The sequence below is a fragment of the Carassius gibelio genome, chromosome B25, assembly GCF_023724105.1.
Source record: "Carassius gibelio isolate Cgi1373 ecotype wild population from Czech Republic chromosome B25, carGib1.2-hapl.c, whole genome shotgun sequence".
In the NCBI taxonomy this organism is placed as follows: Eukaryota; Metazoa; Chordata; class Actinopteri; order Cypriniformes; family Cyprinidae; genus Carassius; species Carassius gibelio.
The window spans coordinates 10,637,612-10,661,960 of NC_068420.1; the positions used below are offsets into that span (position 1 = coordinate 10,637,612).

The 24,349-nt window shown below is 35.1% G+C and overlaps 2 long non-coding RNA genes across 2 annotated transcripts in view; both read left to right on the forward strand.

Moving 5' to 3' along the window:
• Positions 1-1,099: 1,099 nt before the first annotated feature.
• LOC128014278 (uncharacterized) overlaps positions 1,100-24,349 on the forward strand; it is a 64,818-nt gene continuing 41,568 nt past the window's right edge. Inside the window, exons 1-2 of the long non-coding RNA XR_008183516.1 lie at positions 1,100-1,654; positions 1,940-2,055. This is a non-coding gene — a long non-coding RNA (uncharacterized LOC128014278). The remainder of the gene's footprint in view (positions 1,655-1,939; positions 2,056-24,349) is intronic.
• On the forward strand, positions 5,992-9,049 carry LOC128014279 (uncharacterized). The gene is made up of 2 exons (XR_008183517.1): positions 5,992-6,038; positions 8,913-9,049. It is a non-coding gene; the product is annotated as an uncharacterized LOC128014279 (long non-coding RNA).

Here is a 24,349-nt window from a genome sequence, read left to right on the forward strand (position 1 = left end):
ACAGAGCCCTGATCATGACATGCAAGAAAAAGAAAGAAATCATGTCCATGATTTACTAATTCGTTCCCTCTATGTACTAAAACATGCACGATTACTTTTACATTTCATTGATTTGCTAAATCGTATGCACAATTTACTAATTTGTTCTCTTGATGTATAAATAGTGTACACGTTTTAGCAAATCGAGGGAATGAAATAGAAAATCGTGCGCATGAATTAGCCTAAATGTTTTCCTGCATGCCATGTAATTAAAGCACATCACCACCAGACATTTATACCAGGAGCCTCATACGACGCTCACAGTTTTACTTTGTGCAGTATCTCTGTGCAGTATCTGCTGAATTGTTTCATATCTATTTATCATGTATTTTTTGTTGCACTAAATTATGTTGTATCAATAAGTTTACTGATAATTATTTTTAATTTTCACTAATATCGTCATTAACCATCTCCCCATCTTTAAGACAAAAATGTTCTATTGTTTATATTGTGTAATCTATGAATTGATGTGTTTAGTTTTCTGTGCTCATAACATTTTGCATGTTTAAAAGAACAGGTGCGATGTTCAAAATGTTTTGGCTTCGTATTTGTACAAAGTAGTGCAGAATAAATATTGATTTGTGAATGAATGCAGTGTGTTTTTGTCCATTTTATACTAGAATGTAATGTTTTTGTATTTGTTTGCATTGCATGTATGTAATTAATGTATTAACTATGAATCCCCTATAATTAGATTACAATTAGATTTCATAAGGTTTATTTTTTGCACCAGAGATGGATTGAGTTTATTAGTTCTTTATGTATTTCAAGGTAATGGTGAGGTGAAAATATGAATTACCAATATGATCCTGTAATGTCACGTCCTCATAACGTGCCAGTTTGGTCGTCAGGACATACTCATCACGTTCCAGCAACGTTCCACTATAACGTCGCCACGACGGATATGGGAATCACAAAGTTACGTCACTGGAACGTTATATGGTACGTCGCTGCGACCAATATGGTACTTTATAGTAACGTTCTCATAACGTGCCAGTTTGGTCGTTGGGACGTACTCCTCACGTTCCATTGACGTTCCACTATAACGTCGCCACGACGGATATGGGAATCACAAAGTTACGTCACTGGAACGTTATATGGTACGTCGCTGCGACCAATATGGTACTTTATAGTAACGTTCTCATAACGTGCCAGTTTGGTCGTCAGGACATACTCATCACGTTCCAGCAACGTTCCACTATAACGTCGCCACGACGGATATGGGAATCACAAAGTTACGTCACTGGAACGTTATGTGGTACGTCGCTGAGACCAATATGGTATTTTATAGGAACGTTCTCATAACGTGCCAGTTTGGTCGCTGGGACGTACTCCTCACGTTCCAGCGACGTTCCACTATAACGTCGCCACGACGGATATGGGAATCACAAAGTTACGTCGCTGGAACGTTATTTGGGACGTCGCTGCAACGAATATGGTCTGGTCCAGTTACGTCGTCACAACGTAACTGTGTTAGCTGGGACGTTAGTTGCAGTATGCGAGAAGCCACTAAAGAGACTAATGATATTAGCAGCAGCATAACTTTGAGCAAGAGCTAAAAAGAGTAGTTAAAGAAGATAAAAGTACAAATATGCTTTTATTTCTTTGAATTTTGGTGAGTACATTTTGCACTGTGTAAACAGTCAGATATGCAATCAGATATGTGCAACAATGTATTGAGAGATAATGTTATACGGATGAGTTCTGGTTTATTACAAGTTAGACGAGGTTTGTTGGCTAAGCAGTAACATGTATGAGTTGCATGTGTTCATATTGAATGATGATGCTATTTATTGTAATGTCGACTGAGTTGTTGAATTACGGTGAAAGTGTTAATGTTAAATGTTTAGCAGGCCAACAAATGCTATCTGTACTTAATGTTGCCTGTATATATATACAGGTCAGGGTTTTTTCTAATGCTGGAACTCCGATCATTTCAATGTGAGGACGATGCAAGTTGGCGAGCCAACCCACACGAGACGAACGTTGACCAGTTGAATCTAACCCAGGAACCGGGTAGGAAAATTCCAGTAACCTGCTAGTTTTCACAAACGGAGCCACATTTTTTTCTTTTCCCTTCGAGAGACCGCTGTGTCTTTGTGAAGACGGAACTATTATTTTTTGTTACTCATTATTTTTTTGTACTCATTTTTTGTTTTTTTAGAATCTGAGAATCGAATGTTTTTTTTCTTTTGAATCTATTAAACTGAACCATTTTGAACCGAGTCACTGGAACTGAATCTTTTTGAACTGAGATTACTTAATCGAACCAAATTGATTCTTTGCTCTCAAATCTTTTGAATTGAATTTATTGAACCAAACCTTTCTGAATTTTATTTACCAAATTGAATGTACTTTACAGAGTTATTGAACAGAATACATTGAATCAAAATTTCCTGAATTGCTCTTGTAACATTTTGATTTTCAAAACGTTTTGAGTTAACTGATCTTGTCAAAAGTTATAATTGTGAACTTGTTATACGAGTTCAGTCTAACTAAACTCTACAGTTATTGGGTGCACCCAGATTAGTCCCTGCATAATTCATATATTGTAATTTGAGTTATTACAAAGTGTCATTCAATTGAAACTGAATATTGTGAAATAAATAGCACCTACATGAGGTGAGATGTTTTCATGCAGCGCTGTACAGTAAGAGTTTCAACCAATTTATTTTCAATACAGATTTATTTCCCCACAAAGTTGAGCTGTTTAATTTATGCCTTCCGAGCCGTACCTATTGGCCTATTGATATTAATATATTGTCAGTGCCTGTCAATCGAGACAGGTGTTACATAGTCCTTTTGTGTACGTACATAGAAAAAGTTGTAGATCTTTGAGCTCAGCTTATGAAAAATGGGGGCAAAAACAAAAGTGTTGCGTGTATAATTTTGTTCAGTGTAAATCTATTACTTTTAATTTTTAATTCTTTACATTTATTAAGTTAGCTCCCAAAGAAATGTCACATTTTCATCTAATATTTACACTGTAATTTTTATTTTGTAAAATTCATTTTTTTTGTTTTTTTTATTATTTTTTTAACACACACACACACACACACATAAAGTCGTATTCACAATCATATTCATATTATCATATTTTTAAATTGCAATGCTAACTCGTACGTTATATATATATATATATATATATATATATATATATATATATATATATAGATATAGATTGCCTTGAACTATAAAGTGAAATAGCAACAATAAGGGAGACTCCTTTAAAATATGCACTACTAAGTGTTCTTAGTCTTGTCTCTTTAGGACCAGCAGACCCCTCAAAAAGGTACATGTGAGGTGCATGATGCCTCTGCTTGAGTGCCACAAATACAAATAATAATAGTAATAATTAATCATTCCTTACATTTATATAGTGCTTTTCAGGGTACTCAAAGCGCTTTACATAGAAGGGGTAATCTCCTCAACCACTACCAGTGACCAAAATGATGTTTTCATGCAGCGCTGTACAGTAAGAGTTTCTTTATGAATAATGTATAGTCAAAGTGCTTTCAGATGGGAATGTTTAGGTCCAAAGAGAGCTGACATTTTAGGCAGGAGGATTCAGAGGAGGAAAGGTTAAAAATTCGCGCTTAATTGAACCCAGCCAGAGAGGCACTAGATTTGGTCAGCAGCAGGACAGAAGGCATGTGTGCAAGAGAGACCGTTTGTGATAACACACCTCATGTTCAGTGAAAAAATTTGTATTTTTATTTTAATATAATTGTATGACTGATGTAATTTCATATGTTCTCAGAACTGTTTTTATAGCAGCTATTGAACCATTAAACAATTTTTCCTACTAGGGTACAAATGTCAATTCATTTAAATTAAAAAAGAATATTTAAATAAATAAAATCTATTGTTTTGTTGCAGTAAAATGAAATTATGGTTAATAAGTACATTATTTGTTATTTATATAAAATAAATTCTGAATTCTAAAAAAAAACTTAACACTATACTGCAATAATATTTAAACAATTATGCATTATTATATATTATTCATTATTATTCATATTCATTTTACAAAAATACAATTAGCATAAATATTTGTGTTTGTTAGATTTTTATTTATGCTGTGTATATATTCTTAGAGTGTTTGTAAAAATAGAATATATATATATATATATATATATATATATATATATATATATATATATATATACAACATGTATTCAAAAATTGTTTATTATTCATAATAAGACATGAAAACACTTGATAAAAGCTAGAACATGTATTATATAATTCATTCATTCATTCATTAAAATGGTCTTCCAGTACATAAGTACGTGTATATGTTTTTATTAAAGTAAAATAATATTTAATGATATTTAATCCTTCTAATTGTTAAAGGCTCAAATTCTTAGTGTGAAATTTAGTTCAAAACCATTTCTATTGATGTGTTTGGCAAGATATTATTTGGGTCACAATGGCTGATTCTCCTGAAAACTATACTGGGCTTTGTGTACATTAACATTTAAGCACACTCCATTGGCACTGTGGATAAAACGTGGGCGAGTTCATTTAATGACGCCTAAGGCCTGTGTTATTTCACTGTGTAATCCATTTGTGTTCGTTAGCAGGCCAGCAGTGTTAATTAGTTCTAAAGGACTTCCTTCCACATCTCCATTGCGAGCATATGTACTTTGTCACATGTCATTGGAAGTGTGTGTGTGAATCGCAGAGGTCTTCCACAGTTCACCATACGCTTATCTTTTACACAGGCCCTCTCAGTTTAAGATGAGTATCTAATTATTCAGGCAAGGCTAATTTAATGGCTGCGGACAGGTCTTACGCGAACGTCTATGTAAATTATGTGGCTCCAATAAAAATTACAGAGTCGGTCTGAGAAGCGAGATAATGTAATAAATTATATTTTAATTTGAATATTAATATTTGAATGTGGCAGCTTCCATATCGGCCGGTTTCTGGTATAATCAGGATATGGGGATAATTTTGTTGATGGCACTTTAAAGCTCAGAGACAGAGGATGATGAGGGAACGAGTGATGGAGAAAGAGAGGTAGAGGGGTGGAGGGTGTAATATTGCCAGGAATGTGCTGGCACAGTCAAGGTCAATTGACTAAATGGGGAAAAAAAAGCGAGAGAAAGTCCTTACAAAGCATTTTCTGGGGGAGGCATGAGTTAGACTGTTTATGCACATTGATAACTAAGGTGCTTTAATTACAGATTCGCCATGTGGTCACATTAAAAGCACATTTCAAAGATCTGAATTCATGAATAAGAGAAAATGGCAGTTCAGTGCCAAAATTTGTATGGAGATTAGAAACGCTTTACAGTTTTATTAGTTTATTTGTGATTTAAATAGTCTGTACCACTTTGATTTATAAATATAAAATGACAAACAAATCCATTTAAAGGGATAGTTCACCCAAAATTTAAAATTCTGTCATTAGTTAGTCACTCTTATGTCAATCCAAACCCGTAAGACCTTCGTTCATCTTCAGTACACAAATTAAGATATTCTTGATGAAACTGTGGTTCAACCGTAGTGTTTATGCATTAAAAGTATTCTCGTAGCTCTATAATATTATGGTTGAACCACTCCTGTCACATGGACTATTTTAATGATGTCTTACTACCTTTCTGGGCCTTGAATGTGTCAGTTGCGTTGCTGTCTATGGGGGGTCAGAAAGCTCTTGGATTTCATCAAAAATATCTTAATTTGTGTTCAGAAGATGAACCAAAGTCTTACAGGTTTGGAACATGAGGGTGATTAATTAATGACAGAATTTTTAGGTGAACTGTCCCTTTAACTAATTGGACTGGAGTAAATCCAAATGGTGAGACCATTTAAAATGGGAAAACATGTAAATTATAGATTTAAAGGGACAGTTCATGGTTCAGAATGTTTTTCCAAGCCTGTGTGGATATTTAAATCTTGAAATTCTTGAAACGTTACTTAAAAACCTTCTTTTGTGTTCCACATAAGAAGAAGAAAAAGGACATACTGTACAGGTCCAAACCAACATGCGGGTGAGTAAATGATTTTTAAGTGAACTGTCCCTTTAAAAATACATGATACTACCTTTTTCTGTTTAATAAGCCATGCATAATTACAAAACACCCACATGTACGGTACACAATTACACCACATGTGAATCATTTGCTTGCAGTGTAGACAAAGTGTTAGATACTCCATATCTCCACTGCCCAGAGAACATTTCCCCATAAGTGATTCCTGAGATATAGCACTATTTTAGGCTGTATGTTAGGCATCCATAATATTACCAGAAGCGCAGAGGTTATTAAGACACAAATTTCGTGTGGTAGAGCTGATCGTATATTAACCTTAATCTTAATTGATTTGCATTTCCCCGCCCCGAGTGAATGACGGACAGCGAAGCAGAGCAGTTCTCACCCCTCGTGGCCCTGCAGAGTAAAATATTAACGCATTCACACCACTGAATTATATTAATGCTTTTTTAGACCGCATTTGCATATCACATCAGCCACCTCTTTTCACCTAAAATGCGTTCTTGGTGAAACCCATGCTGAAATTCTGAATTAGATTTAAGTAAATCTACATCAATTTAGAGCTGTTGAATGTGCCATGTCTCTGGTATTTTTTTTGTCAAGAAATAATTTTTGTTCTACCAATAGCATCGTTTTATTATTATTTTACTTTTCAAATTATAATCCACCATTCATTCATTCATTAATTTATTACAGTTATCTTAAATTATAATCATATTTTACAACATTGCTTTTATTATTGAATTTTTATCATATAAATGCAGCTTTGGTGTATATAAGAGACACTTATTATATAAGAGATCTTCATTTTTCCAAACCTGTATGACTTTACTGCAGTGAAACACAAATGGAGAAGGTTAGTTCAATGTTCATGCTGCTCTTTTCCATATAATGAAATTCGATACATTGTGAAAAAAAAGTGATCCATATGGCTTATACACTACATATACACACTCATATATTAGTGTTGCATGATTAGACTGAAATTCCAGTCGTATTGGACTACATTTATGATCCTGGAGTTTGATAGTCCATGGTCACATTCACTTTCATTGTACTCATGCACTGTAGACGTTCTGTCTAAACGAATTGGTTTGGAACAACATGAGGATGAGGAAACAACAGAATTTTCTTCTTTGGGTTGAACAATTCCTTCAACTGGTCCTCTCCACCACAGCTTCTCATTGTACTCATTAAAGCTGATTATTTTAAAGTATGTTTAAAGGAAACGTTTGCATGATCCAGAACTATGTTCTGTCTTCAGGGCTAGAAAGAATGCAACCGCTACATGTTAGCAATCCATTTAAAAGTGTTTTTGATTGTGTAGAGATCAACTCCTGAGGATGCTCAGGCTCCTGTTCTGTGCAAGGGATGCTTTCAAATGAGGGCATGTGTTTTTCTTCATGTTTTATTGTAGAACTTCTGTCTACTTGTATAGTTCTGGATCAGATTGAAAATATAGATTGTAGAGGCACTTAATGGACTCTGCAGCCCATATAAGCTGATTTTGAGTTTGTGTGACAGAATAACCTGCAGTCTCGCATGAATCTTTAATTTCACCCTGAGCATCTGAATAAAGGTTAAAACTGTGCTCATACAGAGCCCTCCACTCCTCCTATAGACCAGAAATGGCTATAACAGGCGCTCATTTGAGGGCCACGAACTCACCAGCATGCAGAACAAGTCTTTTTGTCGTACATTATGCATTTTCATCCCACCATTAGTCGCCCAGGCGTCTTTCCCTGTGATAGCTACACAATGAGAGCGATATATTTTAATTTAAACACCATAAACCCGTTGAGTGCTTAATTAACTTTTACCATCTTTAGGGGAAGAAAGGCAATTTAGAGACGCTAGTGAGGGTTTGATTTGATATCAAATGGTTTTACATCACCCGTCCATTTGCCAGGCCTTTTCAGAAGCTGATTAACGGACTGAATTACCGTGTTGGTAAAATTCATACCCTTTCCCCTTGGGAAATCTCCTCTCTCATGCAGTGAGCATGATTAGCTCAGCCATTGTTTTTCTTTAACAATATTATTTAATGAGCTTTAAGCAGACAAAAACGAGAAGGGCTCATTTTAATTTGAATATTCGGCACATCAGCATTGTGATGTCACAAAGCCGCCTGAAAGCTGCACAAATGTTCGTTTGAAAACGAGTCTTGCTTTGCTTTCTGCATTCGGGTCAGCAGCAGATAATAAAAATAAAAAAGCTTTGGAAAATCTTTCAGGGCTTTTTTGTAAGAGAAATCTGATTTAATATATATATGTGTGTGTGTGTGTGTGTGTGTATATGTATATGTATTTTAACCTAATAGATATGCAATACAGTACAAAAATAACTTGTTTGCTCACTAGCTAGACTGAAAGAGCTGAATAATTACACAGGACATTAAGTGATCAGATATTAATGCCATTAAAGGATGATTTTCTGAGAGCTCTCTGCGTGTATGGATCACATGATTTCCAAATGGAAATGGAAATGATCTTTAATTAAGAGAGCAAGACAAACATTTTCATTAAGTCTGCATGACAATGAGCTCAGGGATCTGACTAGTCTCAGGAGACCAGAGCTCTCGTTCTCTTTCTCTCTCTCTCTCTCTCTCTCTGTTCTAAGACAGGCTTTTGTCGCAGTAAAGCACACATGATGCCACCGCCTGAAGGCTTGGTCCCTCTCTCCCCGAGCCTGTCCCTTTCTCTGTGTCTGCCTCCCTTTGGCAAGGATGGAGGAAGCAGGCAGGAGAGATGAGACGGGGGGAGGGGGGTCCCCTTGAGCTCAGCCCCCTGCTCAAACTCTTATCTACATGATGTTAACAGATGTAATCCTATTACAGTCTTTTATTCTCTGTTTTTCTTTCTCTTTCTGATCCAGGCCGATATCTCCCTGCAGGGCCTAAGAGGGGTGGCAAACGCCCGGCTATGGATGGCCTACAAATACACTCAACACTCCTTTAAGTGATAGTCTCACTTTTTGCATGCAGAATAGATTTTCAGACTGGATTTTCAAAATACTTTTTCAGACTGAGTTTCTACTTTGTGTGAAATTATATATAAAAACAAACAAACAAAAAACAATTATATATAATATATATGAATTATTATATTTATTGTATAAAATGAAATCATTCATTCTAAATATATATTTGAATATACTAAAATTAAAAATTAATAATTATTATATAGTCATATATTTAAAAACAAAACAAAAAACGAATAAGAATTACATAAACACAATAATATTACTAAAATGAACTAAAATGACAAAAAAATTAACTAATTTTAATACAAACTATATTTTTATTTTTTTGTTAGTAATATTGGGACATTTTTGTCATAGAGTTCTTAAAAAAAAACTGAGGTTTTCTTCTGTGTATCTCTTGTAACTTTTTTTTTTTTTTACTTCATCTTGCAATTTTGGCTTTATACCTCAATTTTTTTGATCTCACGATTTGTCTTTTATTCTCAGAATTTAGTTAATATCTCTCAATTCTGAGAAGAAAAGTCTGAATTTTACAAGTCCTTTTTTATGTTATTTTATTTTAATTGACCACTGGCAGAAACAAGCTTCAAAAGAAGAGAAAACAAAACTTAAGTTAAGTTTGTTTCTGTGCACACTGCATAGAATCTTTGTAAATGCAGTTATCACTGCATTTCTGAATTAATTCGGATGTATGTGGTTGTCACACCTGTAAATCAAAATACTTTTTGAACTACAAAAAGAACTATGTGTGTATGGAACCGAATTAAGCACTAAAAGGTGAATTGACAACCAGATATAGCTGACGGCACAAGCAAGATTGACTGGCACAAGTTTGGGTCACAAGATCAATCCAACACTGGACATCCCTCACGGATTAATCTTTACAGTAGATTATACTCTCGAGTGACTCTTACGTTACTCTTCCTGGGCTCACTAGTGTAAATTGTTGGCTGACAGACATCCAGTTTAATCTCCTGATATGAGGTCAGGTAAACCCCATCCTGTCTGCAGCACATAATGTGTCATCAGTGTAATTAATGTGGGATTGGGACTAAAAATAACAGTGGCGGTTGTGTTGTGTAATCTGCCTCTGCTGGGGCGGGCAGATTTTTTTGTTCAGGTAAAAAAATGTGACTGTCTCTAGTTTTCCTTCATGCATATCCAAATAAGTATTGTAATTGAAATCTGACTGTCTGGTTGTTTTCACAGACCGCTGAACTCTGTTATTATCCATTTCTATACATAGATGGGCACCACTGGCTAAGACAGTGGTAAAAGGACGCAGTAATGTCCATGTATTATTTAAGAACATTGTAATGGGCTGCAGATTTCTATTCAAGTTAGACTGATTATCTGAGGTGACTTATCAGGAATTAGTGGTAGCAGTGCTAAGATGGCTTTTCTCTAACAAAAGCAATTGAGTTTGTATGTACATTTAAGTTTCTGTATTATAAGAGAGATGTGAGCTAGCTGTCGCATGAAAAACTACAGTATACCTATTGTGACTAAATGCCCCTCTAGTTCTACTATATGGGGTAAGTTGTCACAATGTATGGAACCTGCCTTTTTAAAGCAAGATTAAATAATAAAGCAATTAGGAAACAAAAAGATTCATGAAACTTTATATAAAACAATGGAAAATGACCAGATTCATACAGCAGAACTGGGTTTTAGCCCATAGGCAAACACGTGAGCGATGCAGTCAAGCAAATTGTATGCACAGATGTGTGTCTCTGCAGTAAGCTGTTATTCAGCATTATAACTGTGCCACCGCACTAGTCTTTTGTTTATAGACCAGAAGTGCAGCTTTGTTTTATTGGCTGGATGTCTGAAGTGAGTCCTTGCCATCCATCTATGTTCCTCATGTATTTTCTGATATTTATGAAGTACAGATGTGTCTTTTGTATATTTTGGTGTTTTATCCACCTGGTCTGGGTCAGTCCTGTTATGCCGTACTGTACCTTTTGAAATCCGTAAGTTTAAATAATAAATATGCTTGTGTTTGAATACATTGAAATGACCGTCAATATTTGCTTTTTCGTTGCATAATGGTTACTGTATGTTTTGTAATGGACCTGAAGTTTATGCCATTGTTTCAAAAAATGATGTAACTTCAGTTAGAATAGCATCATAAAGGATGCATTTATTTATTTAGACATTTTTTGGTTAGTTAAAGGGACTAGAAAATATTTTTAGTAGTTATTAAAACCACTGTCACAAATTCATATCAATACTCACAGATATGTACAGATGTTTATGCTGTTTTTTTTGAGAATTACATCATAACGAATTCTTTTTTTCTTAACGGCATTTTACAAATTGCTAACATAAATGAAATAACAAATATTTTGAAAATAATATTTTTATTTTAAAATATTTATTGTAATAACAATAAAAAAAGTTTATTTTATATAATGCTAATGAAAAAAGATCTGCAATCTGCAATTATATATATATATATATATATATATATATATATATATATATATATATATATAAAAATAATATTTTAATAATAATAAATATTAAACATAAACAAAATATTTTAAGTAAAATTGACTTAGATTTAACATTGGGATTTAATTTTCTATATATATATATATATATATATATATATATATATATATATATATATATATATATATATATATATATATATATACTTAAAATATTTTGTTTATGTTTAATATTTATTATTATTAAAATATTATTTATATGCACCTTGAATATTTCTTAGTAAATAGCAGTTTTTAATGATTTCATCAGGTTTATATAAGCAAGGTCCACTCAAACCAAAGTCAAATTATTTAAAATTCAAAAACAGTAACCACAATTAAGCTAAATGTGATTTTTTTTTTTTATTGTACTTTTCATTTTTTATTCAATATATTAATACAACATGGGGACATGAAAATGTGTAACAATGACCCATCTGCTCACACATGGAATGCAAAAGCACAAAGAGGACCTGCAGGTTTAAGCATGAAGCCACATTTATCCCTCTCCTTTACAATGAGTGATGAATGTAATTAGGGCAAGCACCATAATCTAGCAAGGCCACTTAAGGCATCCCAACATATACCCATGCAAAGTGCTTCAGACACAGTGTCAGTGAGCGCGCAACCCCTCTGTCTCAGTCACACACACGCACACACTTCCTCATGGTACCCATAGAGGACAGAAATGGAGATGAATGGAGCCCCAGCCACCAAAGTAATCAAAAATGCATTTTCCATATCTCGGTAATTGAATTGTGTACAAGCTGCAAGTTAATGAGGTCATCTCCCCTCCAGCTCTGACAGGAAAGCACAAATAATTATCTCCCCATTTTTCCTTATGTAGCAATTAATTTGAACCATTGGCAAGCGACCGCCGCCCCTCCCCGCCGTCGTTTCTCCTACTTTCTCTCCTGCTCGCCCCCTCCCCCAGCCTTTCCCCCCGTGTGCCCCTTCCCGCCTCTCGCTCTCGCTGCTTGAGTGCCTTCTGGTTAAGGCTGAGAGGAATTGACAGCCGATTGATGTGAGAGAGCCGGTGGGCGGCTCAGGGCCGACATGGGTGAGGCAGGCAATCAAGGCCCTACAGCTGTCACGAGGCTGAGAGGCTTCCAGGTGACTGTCACCTGAGATTTCACGTGCTGGCACTCGTTGGGCACTGGGGGCTTGAGAGAAGTGCCAAAGGGGCATCTGGTTCCAGGTGGAGAATGAGGAGGCCGGGCCGACGCTGATGTTGTTTGTCTCGTGCCACACTGAAGAAGAATGAGGAAAATAGCAAGAGTCTGAATTTAAATTATGGGAGGCTGTATGAGACGGAACCCTGAAACACTTGCAATACACATTGAAAACTTGTGATACGCATTGAAAACTTGTGATACGCATTGAAAACTTGTGATACACATTGAAAACTTGCGATACACATTAAAACACTTTTCATTCAATCTTTCATGTATGTATTTTCATATGTATGCCCAAGTGTTTCAATGTGTATCGCAGGTTTTCAATGTGTAGCGCAAGTTTTCAATGCGTAGCGCAAGTTTTCAATGCGTAGCGCAAGTTTTCAATGCGTAGCGCAAGTTTTCAATGCGTAGCGCAAGTTTTCAATGCGTAGCGCAAGTTTTCAATGCGTAGCTCAAGTCTTCAATGCGTAGCGCAAGTTTTCAATGTGAAGCGCAAGTTTTTAGTGTGTAGCGCAAGTGTTTCAATGGGTTTCGTCTCAAACGGTCTCCCATATTAAATGACTGGATCTATCTATCTATCTATCTATCTATCTATCTATCTATCTATCTATCTATCTATCTATCTATCTGCACACCATACATTTGTTAACACTGGGTTAGCATTATCATTTGCATATTTATAAATTTACTTAATGAAATCACTGTTTAGTTTCTAATTGGTCAATAACTCTCTGTGCCGTTCTAGCATTGCACATTTAATTAAGTTGTTAGCCAGCTAGTGTTGTTAACCCTACACTAGAATATAGATTTGTAATCCAGGGGTGCTAACTGGCTTTTCAAAAGCAGAAGTGTGAAATATTACATTAGGGTTAAAAGCCACGGGTTTAGTGTGGTGTGAAAAGCCATGAAGAGGGTTAAAGAAGTGTGGAGTTAGAACCAATTAATGTACCATTAGTGGGTTATTTGTCACAATTAAAGGAGGGACATATTTATCTTTCAGCTCTGATTATTTATTTATTTGAGCTACTTTTCTCCATTTAGCTCAACCACGGAATCCCTCCATACGCTCTGAGCTTTAGTAATTGTTGTCACTCAGTCCTCAAGTATCTCTGTGGTGCTCCAATTATACCATCATCTGCAGTCATATCAAAGGGGCTGTCAGTGCTTCGTCTTTTATCATCAGGGGGTTGTTTCTGAAGCCAAAAGGATGTCCGCTCTCGTGACTGACAGCTACTTCATCTAATCTCTGACAAATAGTGGCTTAATAAGCGTCCTCAGCCAGGAGCGGCCACAGAGGATGTGTCAGTAATTGGGGTAATGGAGGTTGGCAGATTTCATTGACCTCTGCCCTTCATTAAACCGTTTTCCTTATCCAGCTAATATCATGTCTCAAGTGAGCCCCTCCACCCCTAACCAAACAGACAGTTTCCCATTGAACCTGAGATCTCACCTCAGCGGAGTGACACCCTGCCGTGTTTTCTGTATGTCCTTGAAAATTAGGCCTAATAAGTCCTTTGCTCCTATTTGGAAGGAGAAATGGCCCTCATTACCACCTCGTTTCCTCTGCGGTGTTGATTTACACTGAACACCGGTGAGCTGATAGGCCTGACCGTTTACCATGGTGTCCCCAGCAGCCCTGACACTGTTACTCCTTCACCGCCGCCAGCAAATAAGGATTATGAATTATTCAGCACTTGAAAGAAGTGTTTGTTATCCATAGGCATAGTGAAATGTGCATTCGTCCTGAATTATTGTAAATTACCGACTATACGGGATTACCTTTCTGCCTCAGTAGTTTCTGAAACCAATTCACCTGCTTAGAAAACAAAAACAAAAAGAGTACTTAAAGAGCTCAGGCAGAAGCAGAATGAACTTCAGATAGGTAGGACTATCATTTATTTATTTTTCTGGGAATGACCAAAATAGAAGATTCTGAAACACATTTTATTTCCTGTAAAATAGGCTGCAGACTCTCAGGTTGTTGGTATCACTATCTGTGATGAACCTCAGGCTTGATTTTGAGTTGGCCAGCCAAAAAAAGCTTATTCTATTTATTTTGCATAAACAAAGTTATGTGTGCCCCCCTACACTGTATGTAATCGATTCACTAAAAAGAATCGGCTTATAAGAGTAATTCGCTCGAGAATCGGACTTGATTGGTCACGCTGTATGTTTTTGATACAGTGAATGATCGAACCACATCATAAGAGTCAATTTACAAAAAAACGAAAAGGCTCATATGAGTCTCGAAATAGACTTCATTGGTAAATAATGGTCATTTGTAAAATAAATATAATGTCATCAGTTTAATGGACAGATTTTAGGTATTTATTTATAACTTACATTATTGATAAACCTAATGCATTCCGGTTGAATAAAAAAAAAATTAAATGTGTTTTTAAACCTTTGAATGATACTGTAAATAGGCCTACTTCTTTTTGGCCTAATACTATTTATTACATATTTCAGAAAAGTTGAGCTCTGAGTTTTTGTTCTAGTTTCTGCAGTGTAATACATTTATAAACAATCAGATCAAATTGAAATATTTTTCCAGGTCACAACCTGTTTTTGTCTAGATGTGTGTATGATGGCAAATCAATCAAACTGTTTGCAATCTTAATACATTCTTGCAAAAACTGTAATCATAAAAAATAAAAAATGATTGAATTTTTTTGAAACTTGTTAGTTCAAAGGTCCGAATCCAACCATTAGCAGGATGCAAACGTGGACTTCTCTACTTGTGATAATGAGGGGGATGGAATTGGGCTCAGATCCTCCGCTTCTATGGATATGAACTTGTTTTTTTGAGGTCAAAGCGCTCTGTGAGCCAAGACATCTAATGTTTTCTCACATCTGCCAATTTGTTCTCCTATGGTAATCAGGGAGGAAGAAGCGTGTTGACTTTAGCGAAAGGGACTTCATTTTCCTGTCCATTCCACGTCCTGTCTATCAAGATGTGGTCTCCATCTCATCTACGTATCATTATATGTTTCTGTGTGTCACGCTTATTTTCCTCACATGCCATTAGGGCTGGGATGTGGATTGCAGTAATAGGAGTCAGCGGTTGTGTGTGTATTTGTGAATCTCAGTAATGTACACAATGCTAACATTAGCTGTGCTGGATGTGCGTATGAATGGCTGAGCAGAAATTGCAGTGATTTGAATGACGTTTGGCATTATGTGAAGTGACACGGGAAGGTGATAACCCAGCTAAATGCTCGCTTTTGTTCGGTGTAATTTTAAATGAAACTAACGACGTCTCAGTGTCATTTTGACATGGCTCTGGCGTTCCCTGCTCGCAGTGACATGAAAAGCTACAAGACAGTGAATTAGAGCACATGAGGAAGATTGGCTGAGGGGGGAAATTGAGTTTGCTGAATTCCCATGTCTGATAAGCAATTACATGCCAATTGTTTTGGGTTCTGAGTTCAGCTTTCGCTAGCGTACTTTTCAACGAAGATCTCATTTTTAATTTTAAGACTTAATATAATGTACGCTACGCTTTTACCGCTGACATTTTTACTGGCAAGACCAGGATGAAGCCCATCAAAAAGTCAATCCTTAATGTAAAAACTCTTAAATTAGCACATGCTGTTGAAATAAGAGTAAAAAGTCTGACTGTAGATACCGGTTTTAACCTTCTCCAATTTAGAAGGAAGAAACCTCAACCTCGGTCCCTTGACAACACTAATTCAGACTGCAAGAAGATGAACAAGGACATCAAATGAGGACCCATTAGATCCATCTGTGGGTTGAAAATTAGGCCTAGGAAATTATATCTGACATGAAGCATAATTACCTTTCAGTGAAAGTGAACATAGATCACAGGTTTCCTGTTGAAGACTCGCGATTCATCTTGCAGTCACCTATTTTTTAAAAGACTCAACAAAAGATTGGCATCAGGTGTCAGTGCTAATGAATAAGTGTATAATAAATGTCTTCGATGACTGGCAGAGGCCGGGAGGATAGGCTGGCTTTGGAGCTTCGCAGAGTGATTCAATTCAAGTATTCCTTGAATTGGAAATTGCACATCAGTTTTGCTGCTACATTGTCACCTTAATGTAAAGTGGCCCCAAAAAGTATTTGGACACTTTTGGAGACCAAAGCAACACTTAAAATGGTCTGAATGTCGTTGTGTTATCTCAAAGTGGCATCTGCAAAAAACACCTTTTCTCAAAACTAACTTCACTTTTCTTAGCTGGTTAGTGGATGTGTGAAGAGCCTAACAAACTTTTTGTAAAATAATGTGCTTTTTTTAAAATACTGTATTTTCTGTCCTCAAATTTGATACTGCTGTGTTTGTGTGTTTCAGACATGCTGTCAGTCTGTGTATTAGGCTAAAGTGACAGGGATTTTCAGTACTCTTTCAAATGACTTATGAGTGAGAAATTGATCAACTGATGTTTTCAAAAAGCCAGTTCATTGTCTTTACGCATTCCAATTCTGATTCTTTCAGGAACTATCCAATTATCTGTCCTTGAGTCATTGTATCATTTACTCAACCGATTTGTTAAAAAACACTGATTTATTCAGGAACGCCACAGTGTGTTGCTTGGAATTGTGCAATGGAAATTTATAACAGAACATAAAGGCTGGGAAAATGTATGCATTTAGCAGACGCTTTTATCCAAAGTGACTCACAGTGCATTCAGGCTATCAATTTTTACGTATCATGTGTTCCCGGGGAATCGAACCCCCAACCTTGCGCTTGATAATGCAATGTTCTACCAATTGAGCTACAGGAACATGGCAAAAGCCGACAGTGTAGTCAGCTTGCGTTGACAGCATCTGGACCAAAAGGCTGCACTTGAACACACCACGCAGACTACATACAACTGCAAACTAACACTTGCGTTCTGCATCTGCGTGAGAGGAGTTTGCTATCTATATCAGCTGCTATTAATAGTATATATTCGTAATTTAGAAGGAGAAGCCGAAACAATTCCAGATAGACACAAATAGGGCTACACGATTAATCAAATACGATTGTCATGTGCATTTTGTTAGTAAAGCCGGTTCTGTAATCAGCAGTACATCGTCATCACGAGTTACGCAAAAAATCGCATGTAACGCAAAAATCGTTTGTGATAACGACAGCTGTTTGCGTAGCTTCTCAGTGAACTACAGCTCTGTGTAATAAATGCTACTCCACCTGAAAGCATGTGAAAATACCACATTTAATAGCATATTCTTACTCCGAACTCACTTCATAACGTCAGTCGAGTGTTTGAAATAAATCCTTTTGTGAGATGATGTGGCTTCTTACGCAGAATAAGGCACGCAACATGTTTCAGAGTATTCTAAGCCATGATAAAGGCATTGCCTTATAAATGTACTTTATTTGAATGAAAATGATAACTCCGATAAACTATATATTGTCATAATCGTGTGTTTATTAGTCACGTTGAATCAATTACCGTATTTTTCGGACTATAAGTCACACCTGAGTATAAGTCGCATCAGTCCAAAAATACGTCATGATGAGGAAAAAAACATATATAAGTCACACTGGACTATAAGTCGCATTTATTTGGAACCAAGAACCAACATAAAACATTACCGTCTACAGCTGCCAGAGGGCGCTCTATGTCTTCAGTGTCGACTACAGGAGCAATGAGCAGCATAGAGCGCCCTCTCGCGGCTGGAGACGGTAATGTTTTCTCTTGGTTCACTCTCTTAGTTCATTTCTCTCGGTTCATGTCAAATACATTTTTATAAATAAGTCGCACCTGACTATAAGTCGCAGGACCAACTAAACTATGAAAAAAAAGTGCGACTTATAGTCCGGAAAATACAGTAAAAAAAAAATTAGTTTTTGTTATTGTGCTTAGATCCCAACGTTGCAGCTCCTGGTTTCCAGGCTTTTATTTGCTCTGCTTCAGTAACTCCCCAGGGAGGTGAAGTTAATGGGTTCAAGTATTGTTTAAATTCTGAGGATATACTAGACACACACATGCTTTACTCCCATCCACAGCTGGGGCAGCTGTAAGTGTTGCCTGAACATAGGCTGAAGTCTTTTCCATCTCTCTTTTCAACCCATGTGCACATCTTTCCTTGCGTCTTTCGGCACAGAAAAAGAGCTTGAGGCGGAGAGGGTCTGTAGGCCTTTCCCTGGAGACACGGGAGCCCATCTGTCTGTGTGTGCCACTGAAGCTAAACTACAGTAGCGGCGGGCACAACTCCTCCTCAGAGAGACCCCCCCCCCCACATCCCCTGCCCCAACTTCTACCACAGACAGCAGATGGCGTGCAGCCTCCTCGTTCCTTTTCCATGTTTGTTTAATACATTTAATTAATATTCTACCTCAAAAGAGGCCCACCGCAGAACCTCCCTCCTGCCTTCTTGTGTCGTCCGTCGCAATCTCTCATTGCTCTTCTTCTCCTTCTCGACTCTCCGCTGCTCTTTTCTTATGGACAGACTGGGATTGGACAATTATACAAACAAGAGGCTAACAATGCCCTAGAGTTGTCTCTAAATGAAAAGCTCCATGTGTTTTCTTGTAGTGTGTGATGTATTAATCACATGGCGCCCTCAGGACTCGTTCAAGACCCCCTGAGAGCCTCTTGCATCAATACTAATCCTAGCATCCTGGTGAACTGGTTGACTAATATAGTGCTGAGAAATTTTCAAAGTTTCCCTTGGGTGTCAGCGTCCTTAAATGTAATAACGCTGTGTTCAAAATGCAGTTTTGAGGTGAGAATTTCCTGGATGTCGTTTTGACTAAAGGACTGTTTACGTGAAAGTCGTTTGTGGCTTAATATCCCATAATTGGGAGTGAAGGGAGTAGCAGTCGTTTTAATACTCTGACAAGTGCTTATCAAGGACAGATATAAAGTACTGTAGTCCAAATTGGCAGACACTGCTAGGTAATGATGAAATTGAACTGACAAGTCCAGAAAAATCACGTTTTCCACAAAAATATTAAGAAGAACCACTGTTTCAAGATTGATGATAATAATAATTTTTTCTTGAGCAGCAAATCAGCATATTAGAATGATTTCTGAAGGATCATGTGACACTGAAGACTGAACATTCAGCAGGAATAAATTGCATTTTACAATATATTTAAAAAGAACAGAGTTATTTTAAATTGTAATAATACTTCACAATATTAATATGAATAATAGTTTATCTGTATTTATTTCCTTAAACATTACACAATACAGGACAAGACAAGACAAGACATAATAGAACTAGACAGAAATGAAAAAAAATTCCAATAAATTTAAGAAATAAAAAAAGGAAAATTAAAATAAAAGAATAATAGTTAACTATAAATAATATATATATATATATATATATATATATATATATATATATATATATATATATATATATATATATATATATATATATATATATATATATATATATATATATAGAATGAAATGACAAATATAATCATAATCATAATAATAATATTGCAAATATCAATACATTGTAATTTCTTGGTCAGAGGTAATTTCCATCTGGTCTATAGTATTTTCCATATAAACAAAGAAGGGTTGCCAAACTGTAAAATGTTTCACTTTTATTTCTTAACCAGTATGTTTACTTTTCTTAAGGCACACAATTATTGTATATTGAATAAATGCCGTGTATTTATTTCAAAAACATAAAAAAAATACATTGAACCCTGAACTTGAACAGTAGTGTGTGTTTGTATACAGTATATTGTATATAAATGAAATATAATTTATTATTTAAGTGTTTAATTGATCACACATATTTTTATTTAATATTTCTATTTAAATGATCATCTTTTTTTGTGCGTGTGTGTGTGAGAGAGATACAAACCATCCAAATTTCTAATTGGGAAGACGATTCACAAAATTCCTACATTTCTTTAAAAAGGAAAGCAAGATCTCTCTCAGTGTTAGAGAAATCTAAATCATAAGACAATTGTGTGTCGGCCTTCATTTTTAATACGGTGAGGTAAATAAAAACACTTGATTGTATGGTTGTTTCACACTACCAAAAAAATAAATTAAAAATCAGATGCAGTATACATAATCATAAGCGAAGAGGGTGTTGATGACAGCGTTAATGACGTTAATTGCGAGCAACAAAAGGAACAGCAGTCAAATAAAGCACATCTGCTTCACTGAAATCATCCAAATTGTCTTTGTGTAATAATGAAGACGTTAGTGGAAAACAGAGTGACTGTAATCTGTTTACAAGCACTGAACTGGGAGACCGTCCAGCGCCTTAGGGCAGTGCTAACACAACACTGCTCGTTCCACCCAGATGTACATGGCACATTTCTCTATCAACCAAGAGCATTTACATACACAGAGCAGGACGTGAGCAAATCAGAAGTGTCATTAGCATATGCACCACGGGCTCATTTGACTTGCTAACGTGCCGGGCATGGATTTTGCCACTGTGGATACTGATTTCTCTCTTTTCACAAAGACAAAGGTTATCTGACATGTAATCCAGTTTGGAGTATCCTTGGGGCCCGCTTTATTTAAACAAGGATCTGGCTTGGCTTGACTGAAGCCGGGTTGTCAAAGGTTATTCCTGCATGTGCGTATTTGCATTGGGAATATTTAAATTGATTTAAAGCATGATGGTGCCAAAAGAATCCATCCTTGTTTTTCCTACTTTTTTTTTTTCAGTGTTTTGTTGTTATTTTAGGTTGTGATCTGCTTTATTCAGGACAAGCCATTGTCTTCCAGTCAATGTTTAATTTAAGACTTTTTTTCACCTGAATAATTCACCTATTTGTTGAACTGCATGCTAACTGACACACAAACCCCATACACATCATGCATATTTGATCTACATTCACTCACTCGCTGCTTTCTTTATGACTGAGGACTGCAGCAGCGGATTTTCTTTAGCGCTCACGTGAAGAGTAGTACTGCCACCATGTGGTTAAACAAGGTACTTCGCATTATAAGTCTATGTGCAAAGACTCATTTATACTGCGCGAGGGACACATTAAAAGTAATATTGTAAAGACATTTTTGTTGTTAAAAAATTTAATCATTTATATTGTCACTGTTCTAAATGATCAAAATAATCATTCCAAACAAATTATTGTTGTATAAATAAAATTACTGTATTTCATATGAGTGTAAATTTTTTCTGCTCATTAAGTGTAGTTCAATGAAGATGAATATTTATTTGATAACAGTTTAGATTGATTTGTAAATCTCTTTTCCCTAAATAAATAGTGCTCTAAAATATTCATAGTGCTCTAAAATTGTGTTAAACACATTTAATAGATATTTGAAGTTAAGAATGTTAACTTTAACAGACCTAAAAATACATTTTGTTAAATATTGTTTTGTTCTTTCTTAAATTTTGTTGCACATTAGTGGACCCCGAATCAGTGTTATTTTAAGATCACTGATATACTATGATAGTTTTTGTTAATATTTAAAAGTAGATTTTATTTTTTACATTTTCTGTTTTAATTTTCATTTTAGTTGAAGTCTTGGAAGTTTTCGTTTTTTTTATATCTATATAATTTTTTTATATAATGTTCCAAAATGTGATTAAAAAGTTGTGTTAACTTTCACAGACCTAAATTAAATTGTTAAATTATTTTTGTTCTTTCTAAAATTTTATTATACTTAATTTAAATTAAGTATAATTAAAATTAATAATACTTATATACTATTATAGTTTTTGTTAATATTTTAAATTAGAATTTATTTGTACATTTTATGTTTTCGTTTAAATTAGTTTTAGTTTATTACAGTAGTTTATTATTATTATTAGTTTTGATTTATATCATTTTAGTTAATAAATGAAAATGATGAAAGGATCAAATGAAAATGTTACTTTGGCAACTAGTTGGAGTAAATATTTTTATGTTGTTTTAATTCATTCATTCAATCTTTTATTTACTCATTTATTTATTTATTATTTTCTATTTAATTAATTTATTATTATTATTATTATTATTATTATTATTATTATTATTATTAAAAAACAATAAGTAACAAATATAACTCTGCCCGGGAACCCAGGATGAAAACCCCTGGATGAAAGGTCTGTGAAATTTCAGCTGGTTCCAAATCTGTAGTATTATTCTTGTTGTTGTTGTTGTTGTTGTTGTTGTTATTTATTTATTTTATATTTTTGAGCTTGACAATCTAGTATGCCAAATTATCTAACAAATGAAAGCAATTAATAAAAATAACAACATATGATTTTGGAACAACCACATTTACATTTTTGGTCACATGAACAGAAAGTAAATTATAGCAGCATGCAGGCTTCAAGCATAAAAACTAAATAAACGCTCCTCCCTTCACCATCACTAAATCTAGACATTAACACTTCAGTTTGTTGTGACACTCGTTCCTGTTTGGAGTTCATCTTTCACCATAAGGCTTCCTCGGACAGCCCATAAATCAGATAAATAGCTCAACGGATGACCTTTGACCTTTCAGGTTTGCTCTCTGGTCACCAGGGCACAAGACATGTGTTCGGTGGGGTATGTGATAGTGTGTGTTTGTTTTAACGGGCTTGATGAATGATATCTGATTCCTCATTGACTTTCACTATGAGCTGAACAAACAGACCTCGTTTGTAGACTCTAAACTCAGTTTGTCTGTTAGTCAACCACTTTAAAATGAAAAAACCTGAGGCCAAACTTAATGCCACCACAAGTTTCAGAAATAGAATCAAATCTTCATAATAGTATCATAAGAAAGGTAACTCGCAGCAAAATGTTGTTTTTGGCTGCTTCGGTCCATTCACAGGAGTGTGTGTTGGGTTAATACCAGACTGTGATGCATTAAAGCAGGCTGAGGTCTGGCAGCTGACATCATCAATCTGAACCCTGCTCACATTCCATAGAGACAGTTCACAGCAAGATAAAATACACCTTTCTCAGCTCATCTTCATACAGACGGACAGCAGAGGGCGCTCTTCTCCATTTCATCACACACACTGGACTCCAGCTCCTGTAAAATATGTAAAGATATCATTTTATTTTCCTCCATTAAGTTATATATCATTGGCATGTCTGATGTGAAATGGTCAAAGGTTATATTGTCCCCATGTTCGTTTGGATAACTTATTGTCCTGTTGGAAAAGGCTTCTTATTATCTGTTCGCTTTTGCCAAGAAAAATATGTTTTTGCCATGTTTTGCCAAGCCAAATATATGCTTTCAGCGCTAGACAGATAGACAGTCTGCTGATCTTCAGCTCTGCCAAGCACTTCCTCAGAAGCAAAGGATTTGTGCTATTCTGGGAGGTTTGTGAGTTTCTTCAAAGATTTATACTGGGATGATCATGTGACATAATCTAATAATTAAAACATAAGCAAATGTATCACTGACTTGTTTAATTGAATTCAATATAAAAATAGACATCTAAATAATTTATATTTATAATATAATATTTATAATATTATTATAAACATTTAATATTTATAGTATTATTATAAACATGTAATATTTATAAATCTTCATTTGCTTTATTTGTATTTATATACAATATGTGACATAAATATATATAATATATTTCATTTATATCATCATTATATTAAGTATTTATAATTATTAATGTATTATATTTAAATATGACTATTTGAATTGTGCATATTTTAATACATATAATTATTAGATAGATGGATAGATAGATATTAGATAGATATTTTTTTATTTTAGATTTCTTATATTATGAATTATAA